Source organism: Eurosta solidaginis, chromosome 5 (assembly GCF_040869045.1).
Source record: "Eurosta solidaginis isolate ZX-2024a chromosome 5, ASM4086904v1, whole genome shotgun sequence".
NCBI lineage: Eukaryota > Metazoa > Arthropoda > Insecta > Diptera > Tephritidae > Eurosta > Eurosta solidaginis.
The window spans coordinates 183,246,619-183,259,610 of NC_090323.1; the positions used below are offsets into that span (position 1 = coordinate 183,246,619).

General features: G+C 38.6%; 1 protein-coding gene across 1 annotated transcript in view; it reads right to left on the reverse strand.

Moving 5' to 3' along the window:
* Positions 1-9,819: 9,819 nt before the first annotated feature.
* The window catches only part of Sf3b3 (splicing factor 3b subunit 3), a 34,806-nt gene continuing 31,633 nt past the window's right edge, over positions 9,820-12,992 (reverse strand). The window contains exons 10-11 of the mRNA XM_067786518.1: positions 10,363-10,421; positions 9,820-10,061 (exon numbers count right to left, since the gene is read on the reverse strand). The gene's annotated coding sequence lies outside the window, so the exon portion shown is untranslated. The remainder of the gene's footprint in view (positions 10,062-10,362; positions 10,422-12,992) is intronic.

Sequence of the window (12,992 nt, forward strand, 5' to 3'; positions counted from 1 at the left end):
CTGCCAGCGAGGGATTTGAGGATTTTGTTACGGCTCTGAATTCTCGGAACAATATTTTGTGGTGTAGGACAGTCGGTAGCGTAGTGCCATCGACGTGGATGTTCAAAATGGTCGACATTTGGGGCGTCCATGTTGTAAATAAGGTCGCGGAAGATTTAGTCGGTGATAATGCCAGGTTTCGCGAGGCGAAAAAACTGGAGAGATCAGGGAGGTAGCCGTTTATTTTATTGCATAGCGCATCGATCTTTGGGCCTGGGCCTGTGGCCATTATTGTGCAGTCATCGGCGTAGGAAACGATTATGACTCCTTCCGGTGGTGAAGGTAGCTTAGATATGTATAAATTAAACAAAAGTGGGGATAGGACACCACCCTGTGGCACCCCTTGTTTAATTCTCCTTGGTTTTGATATTTCGTGTCTAAATTGCACCGATGCCTGCCGACCACCCAGATATTTTGCGGTCCACCTTTTAAGACATGGGGGAAGGGTAGACCCTTCCAGGTCCTGCAGTAACGAGCCATGGTTGACCGTATCGAAAGCTATTGATAGGTCTAGCGCTACGAGTACTGTTCTATGGTGGGGGTATTGATTTAAACCGCAATTTATCTGGGTGCTAATGGCATTTAGCGCGGTGGTAGTGCTATGGAGTTTTCTGAAGCCATGCTGATGAGGGCTAGCTGCAAATTTGCTTGGAAATAAGGGAGCAAAATGGCTTCAAGCGTCTTTGCCACTGGCGATAGGAGAGATATCGGACGATACGACTCACCTATGTTAGCTGGTTTCCCAGGCTTTAGTAGCGGGACCACCTTGGCCATTTTCCATTTCTCAGGTATGACAAAGGTGGAAAGAGACAGATTGAAGACATGCGCTAAATATTTGAAACCCTCTTTCCCTAGGCTTTTAAGCATCGGCATGGCTATGCCGTCTGGGCCCACTGCTTTGGATGGTTTAGCACGACCAATGGCGTTCTCAACCTCTTTAGCGGTGATCGTGATTGGTGATGCGCTGAATTTGTGTTTATGTGCGTGTCTATTGGCTCTCCGTCTATCTTTGTCGACCGTAGGATGCATTATATATTGTCGGCAAAAGCGCTCGCGCATTTTTTCGCGTCCGACAGCACTTTGTCGCCAAAGGCGATGGAAACTTTGTCTTTGTGCTAAGTCGGATTCGGTAGGGACTTTACGGTGGACCAAATTTTACCCACACCGGTAGAGAGGTTACAACCTCTTAGGTGCTCCTCCCATTTCGCCCGCTTGTGTTCATCCACAAGCAATCTGATGCGTTGGTTTATATCCCTTATTTGGGGGTCCCCTGGATCAAGCTGTCTTATAAGGTCACGTTCTCTCGCTAAGTTTGCGGCCTCCGCCGGGAAGTGGGGCCGGATTTCGGGAATTCTCCCGGCGGGAATGAAATGTGCCGAGGCGGATTTAATGACCTTACGGAAGGCACGCTCCCCTTGGCGGGCATCAGTCGGGATAGGGAGGGCAGCAAAGCGGCTGTCTGTAAAGGATTTATATTCTTCCCACTTTCCTTTTTTGAAGTTTATGAAAGTGCGTTTTTCAGTGACGATGAAGTCGGCGGTACGCTTAAGCGAAATAAGTATGGGCAGGTGGTCGGATGCCAATGTTACCATCGGCTGCCAGTTGACGCAGTTTACGAGTTCTGCGCTCACGATTGAGATATCTGGCGAGCTGTGACAGCTTCCTACCATACGTGTGGGGGCGTCTCCGTTTATTGTGCAGAACGTCGTTTCTTCTATTTGATCCGCCAACATCTCACCCCTATTGTCCGCCCGCAAGTTTGAATACCATAGATCATGATAGGCATTGAAATCACCTAAGATAATGCGATTGTTGCCAGTGAGTAAGGCCCTGATATTAGGGCGGTATCCACTGGGGCAACAGGTGGCAGGAGGGATGTAGATGTTGATGATTTCTAGGTTTGCATCGCCTGACCGGACAGATAGGCCTTGACGTTCTAAGACATTGTCCCCGCGGTCGATGCCAGGATCAAATATATAATATTGCACAGAGGGGTGTATGATAAACACGAGACCACCTCCATTTCCGCTCTCGCGGTCTTTCCTGTGGACGTTATACCCAGAGCAGGTCTGTAATGCAGATCTTGCTGTGAGTTTAGTCTCTTGAATCGCAGCAATGCGGATGTTGTGCCGCTTCATGAAATCAACTATCTCCGTAATCTTCCCAGTTAGTCCATTACAGTTTAACTGCAGGATTCTGAAGTGCATAAGAGGAGACGTCGCCACTCTGGGGGTAAGTGACGGGTGACTACGCCTGGGTTGTGGAAGGCCAGGACGCAATTGCTGTTGTGGCCCTGGGACTGGGCGTCCTTGGGCAAGAATTGGGGTACCCGGATGATTTGGGTTTGCGACCTGGCAACATGGCGCGATGAAACCCGTCGGCGGGTTGCCGTCGCGGAGACCAGAACATCTAGGAAAGTGGCACCACCCAAGGCAGGAGCTGCATTGGGCGGATGTCCCAAACCTATATATTCTGCACTGTCAGACGGTGCAAACGGAGGTAGGGACTAAGAGTCTGTTTCCCTGACCTGCACGATTGCTGCCGGAAAAGAGGGGGGGGGGGGGGGGGGGGGAAGAAGACGGGGGCAGGGACTGATGCTCAGCATTGCTACCAACTCTACTATGAAGGTAGTAGTTATGAGTGGTATCAGCTGTTTGAGTTGTTGGCGCCGTGGGGCGCGAGCAGCAGCGGGTACTTGTTGTGGCTTGCTGAGCAGTGGGGCTGCTGGAAGGTAGTGGGGGGGGGGGGGGGGGGGGCGCTAAGGCGTAGACTACGGGACGCCTTTGGGCGTGAACAGCAAGGAGCCACAAAAGATTTATAAAAGTTACGTGGACGTCGGGTTTTGGGATCAAGCCCAGAACAACCTGTCCGATGCAACCATCCCTTGCACGAGACACACTGAACAGAGTATGACCGTCCTAAAAAGATTCTTTTCCGGCAGATGCAGCAAAACCATTTCTTAGAACCGGGGTCAGGAGACGGACCCGGATTGGATTCGATGCCTTCCCGGAGTAAGAGAATATGGAGCAGTCCTGCTGCAAGGAGCTGCTGGGAGGATGACAATTTGTGGGAGGGACGAAACAAATTAGATGGGGTCACACTGAAATAACAGTCCTTGGTCGGGAAAAATCCCGAGTCGCTCCGGTACCGACTGCCTTGGGAAGCGCACGTTGTTGGTTGATATATATATCGCACGAAGTTCATTTTTCGTCCACTCCAAGCGCTAGGGCTGCAAATTCCAGAAATTCGTCGTTAACAATTTCGGGTAAGATATATGCAAGGCGAATTCATACAAGGTGGTGGCAAAGCGAATTCATCCAATTGACCGTGCAGAAGAATGCCAAGTCAAAAGAAAATTTTCATTGATTTCGCTTAACTGACATGTTGCAGTACAAGGCGTTGTAGGGTATTTGTAATAACTTTGAAATAATATCAACTTTTGTTATTTGAAATATTTTATGTGTTCAAATTTGTTTTAATTTTCAATCTTGAATTTTATGTTTTCAAAAATTTTCATTCTATGTAATGTTCTGCTGGAAATAGAATTCAATTCAATAAAATATTCTTTTTAAAAATATCTCTAAAATATTTATCCTACAACTCTACAACTGGCGATCCTGCCAGGAGCGAATTCAAATGTTTTGTTGCCAAAGAGCAAATCAACCAAAAATATACGTAGATTTTATGGAGAAAAATAATGGAAGAAATTAGCTGATTGATTACAAATAGTTTATCTCCATTCATTACCATCAAGCTATTAATTTCGTATACAAATGCTGATGGTTATGGTTATACACATACCTACATAGTGAAAAGTTTTAGATCTGTAACTGATAAATGTTTGTATTGTAAAGCGTTGTTATCAGTGCAACAACAACAAATAAACTACGCAAACTTCGACAAATATCATTTTACTTAAAATTTTGATTAAACTAATATAAAATGTGAACTCTAATATATATATATATATATAAATATGTGCTAAATAATTATAAACTGGGTATGAAACGAGTAATTATTACAAACAGATTAAAAGGTGTGTGAATGATAAATATATATGACCTATTTACATCAAAACTTATAAAGATAGTTCCAAAAAAAAAAAAAATTTAAATCTGCAAAAATAAGGAATACGAAACGGAGTACAACATCAGCTATAAGAATTACAACAACAACAATATAACAACAATAATGATTACTACAACAACAATAAGTACAGCATGAACATATATTTTAGAAGATCCTTATAAATAGCAATTATATGACTTGGGTGAGCTGTATCGAATATTTTTACCATTTATATTTGTAAATTACTTATATAAATAATATATGTACACTTTATAATTTATCTATAATACTTCATTCATTTTTAGATTTAAAATTGTAAACTTCTTTTTCAGAGATCTTTAATTTTTGTTTATTAAACATGTATCGTACGCCACCGCGTGACACACACACGTCTACACCAACACGTCATACAAATGACGCGCTTATAGATTTACAAGGTGATGTTTTTCAGGACGATCTTGTAAATCCATACGCCAATCAAAATTATATTGAAATATGTGCCACTTCAGTGAAACTTCCCCAATTTTGGAATTATTGTCCTGAAGCATGGTTCATTCATGCAGAAATGCAATTCAATAGGAAAAATATTACGCAGGAGACGACAAAATATGAATATGTCATCACTGCGCTGCCTCAGGATGTCATTATGACAATTTTGGATTTTATTCAAAATCCTCCAGATAGTAATAAATTCTCAGCCTTAAAACAGATTTTAATATAAAGGCATTCTTTAAGTGAAAATGCCAAATTGGATAAGATTTTGACTGATTCAGAGATTGGCGATCGCAAACCCTCAGAGTTTTATCGGTCTCTGGTCTTACTTTCTGGCTCCAATTTCAGCTCTGAAGTCCTTAAAAAGATTTGGATGAGAAAGCTTCCTAAAAATTTAAATGTTATTTTAACGAGTTCGAACTCTAATGATATAAATGAACTTTTAAAATTGGCTGATAATGTGTGGGAAGTTATTAGCAAAAACGAAATAGCTTTAGTCAATAATTTGCAAAATTCTAAAAGCGAGAATGCAATAATTTCCAATTTGATTCAAACCACTAATCTAATATGTAATAACTTTGAAAAACTATCTTTAGAATTATCAGAAATTAAAAAAGAAATTAATCAAAATTATTCAAGGTCCCGTTCGGTAAGTAGGAATCGTTTTAGAAGTCAGTCTAGATATAGGCCCAATTCTCGTGAGAATGCGAACTGGCTCTGCAGATATCATTATAAATTTGATGACAAAGCTATTAAATGTGAACAACCATGCGCCTTTTCTAAAAATAATTCAACAAACTAAAGTTTTCCGTTGTTGCAGCGACGAACGACGGAAATTTTGAAGTATCAACTCGTCGCTTATTTATATTTGATAGGGAAAACATTTTAAATTTTCTTATTGATAGTGGGGCAGAGATTTCGGTACATCCAGTTACTAAATTCTTGTGTAAAAATAAATCTAATGATATTATTTTGACAGCAGCTGATGGTACTATGATTTCGACTTATGGTAAAAAAATTTTAAATATAAATTTAGGATTGAGGCGCGAATTTCCATTTACCTTTTTAATAGCTGATATAGGTAAGCCAATAATCGGAGCTGATTTTTTAAGCAAATATGGCCTACTTATCGATATTAAAAATAAATGTTTAGTTGACCCGTTGACAAGTCTTTCAGTCAATACTATTTCATGTTTTTGCAATGTCCCTCTTCCCAAAATTTTCTCAGTAGACAATCAATATACGAAATTATTAAAAACTTTTCCATCTTTAATTACGGAACCAGATTACTCGAAGCCAGTTAAACATGCTACGGTTCACAGACTAGTTACAGAAGGTAACCTACCATTTTCTAAGCCCAGGCGTTTAGATCCTATTAAATTTAAAGTGACCAAGACCGAACTCGATTTTTTATTAAAAACTGGAATTTGTAGATCTTCAAATTCATCCGTGGCATCTCCTCTTCATTTAGTACCCAAAAAAGATGCTAATGACTGGCGTCCTTGTGGCGATTTCAGAAGACTAAACGTAGTAACAGTTCCTGATCGCTATCCCTTGCCCCATATCCATGACTTCAATATGAATCTTCGAAGCAAAACTATATTTTCAAAAATTGATTTAGTTAAAGAGTACCATCAGATACCAATGGCTAAAGAAGACGTATATAAAACGGCAATAACAACACTTTCGGTATGTTTGAATTTTTACGTATGCCTTTTGGGTTAAGGAACTCAGCTCAAACATTTCAAAGGTTTATTAATGAGGTTATAAGTGGGCTGGATTTTGTGTTTGCCTATATAGATGATTTGCTTATAACGAGTGAAAACGAACAGCAACATTTAAAAGATTTGAGTATTCTTTTTGAGAGGTTGTCGGAATACGGTCTAAATATTAAACCGAGCAAATGTATTTTTGGTGTTAGCAGTATTGATTTTTTAGGGCACAATATTTCTAGTTCTGGAATTAGGCCATCCGATGAGAAAACAGCAGCCATACGTAATTTTGAGCGTCCGAAAAATATTAAGCAGGCACAAAAATTTATAGGAATGGTACACTATTACCATAGGTATATTCAAAATCTTGCTGAGTACACGAATATAATATATGATTTAATTAATAGAACAAACAAAAAACGTGATAAAAAATTAATATGGGATGACACATCAACAAAAAGTTTTGAATGTATTAAAGAAAAATTTGCATTTAAAGTATTATTAAATCATTTTAATAAAGATGCAAAGCTTTCTCTAAATGTAGATGCATCAAATACAGCTATTGGTGGTGTCATAGAACAACATTTTAATGGCAAATCTGAGCCAATAGGATTCTATTCCAAAAAGCTTTATCTATCAGAGATAAAGTATAGTGCATTTGATCGAGAGTTGTTAGCAATATATTTAAATATAAAACACTTTCGATATCTTTTAGAAGGAAGACAGTTTACAGTTTTTACTGATCATAAACCTTTGGTTTTCGCCTTAAATTCAAAAACTGAGCGTAGTCCTAGACAAACGCGGCATCTGGAATTCAATGCGCAATTAACTAGCGATATACAATATGTTAAAGGAAAAGATAATGTGGTAGCTGACACATTGTCACGAGTTTTTGAGGTAGATGCTTTTCAAAATTTCGATCTAAATTTTAAAATCTTACAAAAGGAGCAACAACAAGACACTGAACTTAATGAATTAATATCTGGCCAAACTTTTCAAAACCTTAAGTTAATCAAAATTCCTTTGCTAAATTTTAACATCTGGTGCAAAGTTTCAGGAGAATGTCCTAGACCATTTGTTTCAAACAGCTTGCGTAAAACAATTTTTGATATTTTACATGGAATTGCTCATCCTGGTACGAAGGCTACCCGAAAACTAATAGTTAAAAGGTATTTTTGGCCAAGTATGAATAAACAAATACATTTATGGTCCAAAGAATGTTTAAGTTGTCAGAAATCAAAAGTTATTCGTCATACGAAATCACCTATTAGCAAAATTCCAGTACCAAAAGGTAGATTCGAGCATATTCATTTGGATATTGTAGAACCTTTACCCATTTCCAGAGGACATCGTTATATTTTTACTATAGTTGACAGGTTTTCTCGTTGGCCTGAGGCATATGCGCTAAGAGACATTTCTTCGGCAAATATTGCAAGAAAATTTTTCAGTGAATATATTTCGCGTTTTGGAGTTCCATGTAATATAACTACTGATCAAGGCTCTCAGTTTACATCAAATTTGTTTTCGGAATTGACAAAATTTCTTGGAAGTCACCACATAACGTCTCCCTACCATCCCCAAGCTAACGGAATGGTGGAACGTTTTCATAGACAGTTAAAGTCTTCAATAATGGCTAGGAATGGGATTAGAGATTGGTACGAAGAATTACCAATAATACTTTTGGGTTTGCGATCAACTTTTAAAGAAGATATTTCAGCTACACCAGCTGAAATGGTTTTTGGTCAAAATTTAAGGTTACCTGGTGAGCTCGTTGTCTCAACTTCTGAGAAAACAAATTCGACAGATGTTTTGAGCAGTTTACGTGAACATTTTAGAAATTTTAAATCAAATCTTGGCCATCATCAAAGTTCTTCTAGAATTTATGTTCCTAAAAATTTAGAAGATTGTCAATTTGTTTTCGTACGTGTGGTAAACAAACATTCTTTACAACATCCTTACGAGGGACCTTATAGAGTAATTGAAAAAGGCATTAAAAATTTTAAAATAGAAATAAATAATGAAATTAAAATTTTTCCCATTGATCGTTTGAAACCTGCTATGGTGGATTTTGCGCACTTCACTAAAACAAAAACAAAAAAGAAAGTAACGTTTAATTTATATAACAATTTATCTCTGGAAGGGGAGTAATGAAGGGTATTTGTAATAACTTTGAAATAATATCAACTTTTGTTATTTTAAATATTTTATGTGTTCAAATTTGTTTTAATTTTCAATCTTGAATTTTTTGTTTTCAAAAATTTTCATTCTTTGTAATGTTCTGCTGGAAATAGAATTCAATTCAATAAAATATTCTTTTTAAAAATATCTCTAAAGGTTGACAATTGGGTTGGAGAAGCTATATATTGCGCTACACAACCCCTTGAATCCCGTTAACTATCAATCGCGCCCCCTAGTTGGGACTCTCTAGGGGCATTTTCTGGTTTTTTTGTAAATATCAAGAAATGAAATTTTTGATTTCCGCCTTCGGATTCAAGGTCGGAACGAGTCTTGGTGCCATCTTCGACAATTTTTGATACAAATTAGTGGTGCACCCTTGTAAAGCGCTACCTATTTTAATGAAGGGTCTCTTATTATAATTTGCACTCCCGTAAATTTGACCAGGTCTATCCTGTGTAGTCTGGAATTGTTAGTTAAAAGTGAATTTGGTGGTGGTCCACCCCGTAAAGAGCGGAACCTCTCCAGGTAAAAACATATGCAATGTTTTTGTGCATAAACTAAAAGCCTCCGGAAGATAAAAAGAAACAGTTGTTGCATTTAGGAGGGTTTCTCTACCACAACTCATATTTTTTTTATCTAAGCGTAGCGCACTTATGGAAAATTTAACCAGTGTATTAGATATTTGTTAAAAAAAGTTTATTGTGCCTCAATTCATCATCCATGCCGAGTACCCTCGAAATAGAGTATGGTATTAGACTTCATAGAGTTATGCTGTTGTTGTAGCGATAAGGTTGCTCCTCGAAGGCTTTGGGGAGTGTTATCGATGTGATGGCCCTTTGCCGGATACAGATCCGGTATGCTCCGGTACCATAGCACCATTAAGGCGCTAGCCCGACCATCTCTGGGACGATTTAACCTTCAGGACATTCCCTCCCTCCCCACCCCCAAGTTCCATGAGCTTGGGGTCGCCAGAGCCTCGTCTGTTAGTGAAACAGGACTCGCTGCGGATAGGTGAGGTTGACAATGGGGTTTGGAGAAGATATATATTGCGCTGGCAACCTGAAGGGTTGCGCTACACAGCCCCTAGAATCTGGTATTTTAGCTGCCTCTTACGACAGGCATACCTACCGCGGGTATATTATGATCCCCTAACCCCCTGGGGGATAGTTATGCTCCTTTCCAAGCTTGGCTAACCACTAAGCCTTTAGTCTTATCACAGTGGCATCGCATTCGAGAAGGATGTGCTCTGCTTGTTTTAGCGAAAAGGACACCCCCGCCGAAGGTTTTTGGTAGCCTGCCCTGAAAAAGCAAATAAATAAAAAACGTAAGGTACATTTATAATTTAATTATAGCTACTTTATTATTTATAAATCCTTGTTCTTGGGTTTGTTTTGTCACTATTAATGATAACTATATTATATTGTTACATATAAAACTAAATTAAATGCTAAGACATGGAATAATAAGCCAACTTAAGTTCTAAATATGCTATACTAGCTTAATTTATCTTGAAATGGGCAGTCTCGTGAGTGGTTGTTTTTCAATAAAAAATTTACAAAATACCGCCGAGATCTGTAAAGAATAGAAAAAAACAAAATGTTTTTTTATTGATCAAGCTAAACACAAATTATTATAAACTTATTATATATGCTAATATCAGCAATATTTTTTAATCAAATAAATTCATTAGTCTAACATATTTGGACATCATTTGAAATAAATTTTGTTTTAACATACATATATAGAAACAAATACAGTTGGGGTATTCACGTGAACTCATTATCCACTTTAGTTTTGTAAACAGTGTAACCACTTAGCCAAATAAGCTGATAACCAGGGTCACGTGAATATGCAAGATATGTTTATTAATTACCTTTTTGGGATTTCAGCAGATTCCTTAAATATAAAATATACTAGGTTCAGCCAATTAAACTGCGAGGAGAAAATAATATATAACAGTTAACATCTTTTCAAGTTTAGTTGTCGTATAATACACATTATAGTATAGTCAGTTAAAAACGTTTACTAATCAAAGCTATTCAAAGGTGTCCCAAGGAAAATCCTTGTTCATCACGAATAAAAAGTTGATTCAATTACGTTCTGAATTTCACCTTTATTTAGAGCTAAGGAAAATTCATAGACTAATCTAGTTTTGGATTATGAGTTGTGAATCTGAAAACATACCAACGGCGTCATTTTAGTCATACAATAAAACAATTTAGTTCGAAAATATTTCGATTCCTATGTAGTCGCGTAATGACCAAAATTTTAAATCATGAAATTCTAACCAGGGTCAATTCACGTTCTATCAAGTGAAAAAAAATTCATGCTCGCTGAGAAATTAATTTTTTTATTTTACACATCACTTTTTCATATTAAGCTATTCGTGTTCTTTGCCAAGATTCAATTACTAGAGGTTTGTTCTTTAATGATGACATATCTTTGACACTCGCAAATTGAAAAAAACTGGACGGGTTGCTTTTACGAAGTAAGGAAAACGGGGAATAATTCAATCCCCTTCAGTGAAATTGTAGTAGACAAGTATGTATCTTTGGTAGTATATTAGTAGTGATAATAAATTTGTAAATGCCAAAAGTTTTTGGAGAAATAATTCATTTTCTACTAATGTTTCGTGAATTGATAAAGTTATGTTGGTTTGGTCATTCTTTCAAAACTGTTTGAAGAATGCCGTACGTTAGAATTTTATGCAAAAAAGCACTATCTCAAAATTTGTTTCCAAGACTCTCTGCATGAGCATAAGTTCAATGCATTTTGTCATGAGAGGGTGTTAATGAAAAGCATTATGAGATGAAGCGTTCTTCAATCTAACTCTAATATAGGGCGGTTTTGTGACAAATCCTGAATTGGGAAATTTTTGAAAAATATTTTGAGATAGCATGATTTTGAACAGGCAGCCGACATGGGGTGATACGCTACTCAGCAGCCGCAATGAACTGACAAAAAAAAAAAAATAAATAAATAAAAGAAAATGGCTTATTGTCTTAGAACTTTATATTCCTACCTTGACTTTGACAGAAGAGTTAAGCTTTTGTGCGGTCCTGCTACACAGGGAGTATTCACCTTTTTATTCTGAAATTCTGAAACCGTTAATATATAATATTCGGAATACGTTCAGTTGATACTACCTTACGAGGTCCGAATATGCATAATGGTCCAAATATAAACCTATTCTCCAAATTCTTAAATGGAGACGAATGTTCCGAACATACGGAACTACTAGAAGAGAAGGTCGACTTTTAATACGCGCCCAAAAATATAGGGGGAAGTGTCAAAAGACGCGTATTGACCTCGATAACAATAATTCGAAGGCGGTAATAAATATTTTAGCTCGTTTAAAAGATATTGACGAAAAACTTAAAAATGACCCCGGGTTGCGTTGGCGGCCTTCAGCCGAGCGTATAAAAGAGTTGGGTTCAAAATTAATGCGTACAAAATCCCTTTGTACACAAAATCTTTTTCAGTGCACAAAAATATTACAACAACCACATGAAAATTGCCAATTTCAACTGCAAATATCTCCGGACAGATACAAGTTTTCTTTTCCGCCTTAGGATTATTGTTGTCGAGGTCCCTATCTCGATATTTTTGGACGCGTATTAACAGTAGACTCCAGTTCTCGCGACTGCATCGCATTCCATCAGGATGTGTTCTGCAGTCTCATCTTTGCGATCACAGAATCGACAGAGGGTACTAGACGATATGCCTAGTTTATCCATGTGGCTTTTTAGCCTGCAGTGACCTGTGCTGCTTTTTGGGAGCTTAATCATGGCTTTATATCGCTTATCCTCCTATCCTGGACTTTCTCGCCAGTGTTGTTCCCTGAGGTACGCTTCTTTTTGCCTGAACTCTTCCCTTATCGTGTGTGGCACTATCGGGGTTATGGGCTCGGGTCCTATTGGCTTTTCCGCCGCCGCCAACCTGTCAAGCTCGTTACCATCCGCTCCTCTGTGTCCAGTTACCCAGGCTAAACGGATGGTGTTATTGGCCCCTAGTCTGCTTAACCGCTCTACGCACTCAACGACTGTTGATGATTTAATCTCAACTGAAGATAGTGCCTTGAGCGCAAGCTGATTGTCGCGGAGTATAGCGATTCCCTCGCTTGTATATCCGCGCTTAAATTTATCTCTGCACACCGGCTCATGGCGAGAACTTCGGCTTGGAAGATGCTCGGACATTTTCCGATTGGTATGGACATTTTGGTTGTTGTTGTTGTAGCGATAAGGTTGCTCCCCGAAGGCTTTGAGGAGTGTTATCGATGTGATGGTTTTTTGCCGGATGCAAATCCGGTACGCTCCGGTACCATAGCACCATTAAGGTGCTAGCCCGACCATTTCTGGAACGATTTATGTGGTCACATTAAACCTTCAAGCCATTCCCTCCCTCCCTACCCCCAAGTTCCATGAGGAGCTTGGGGTCGCCAGAGCCTCGTCTGTTAGTGAAACAGGATTCGCCGCGGATAGGTGAGGTTGACAATTGGGTTTG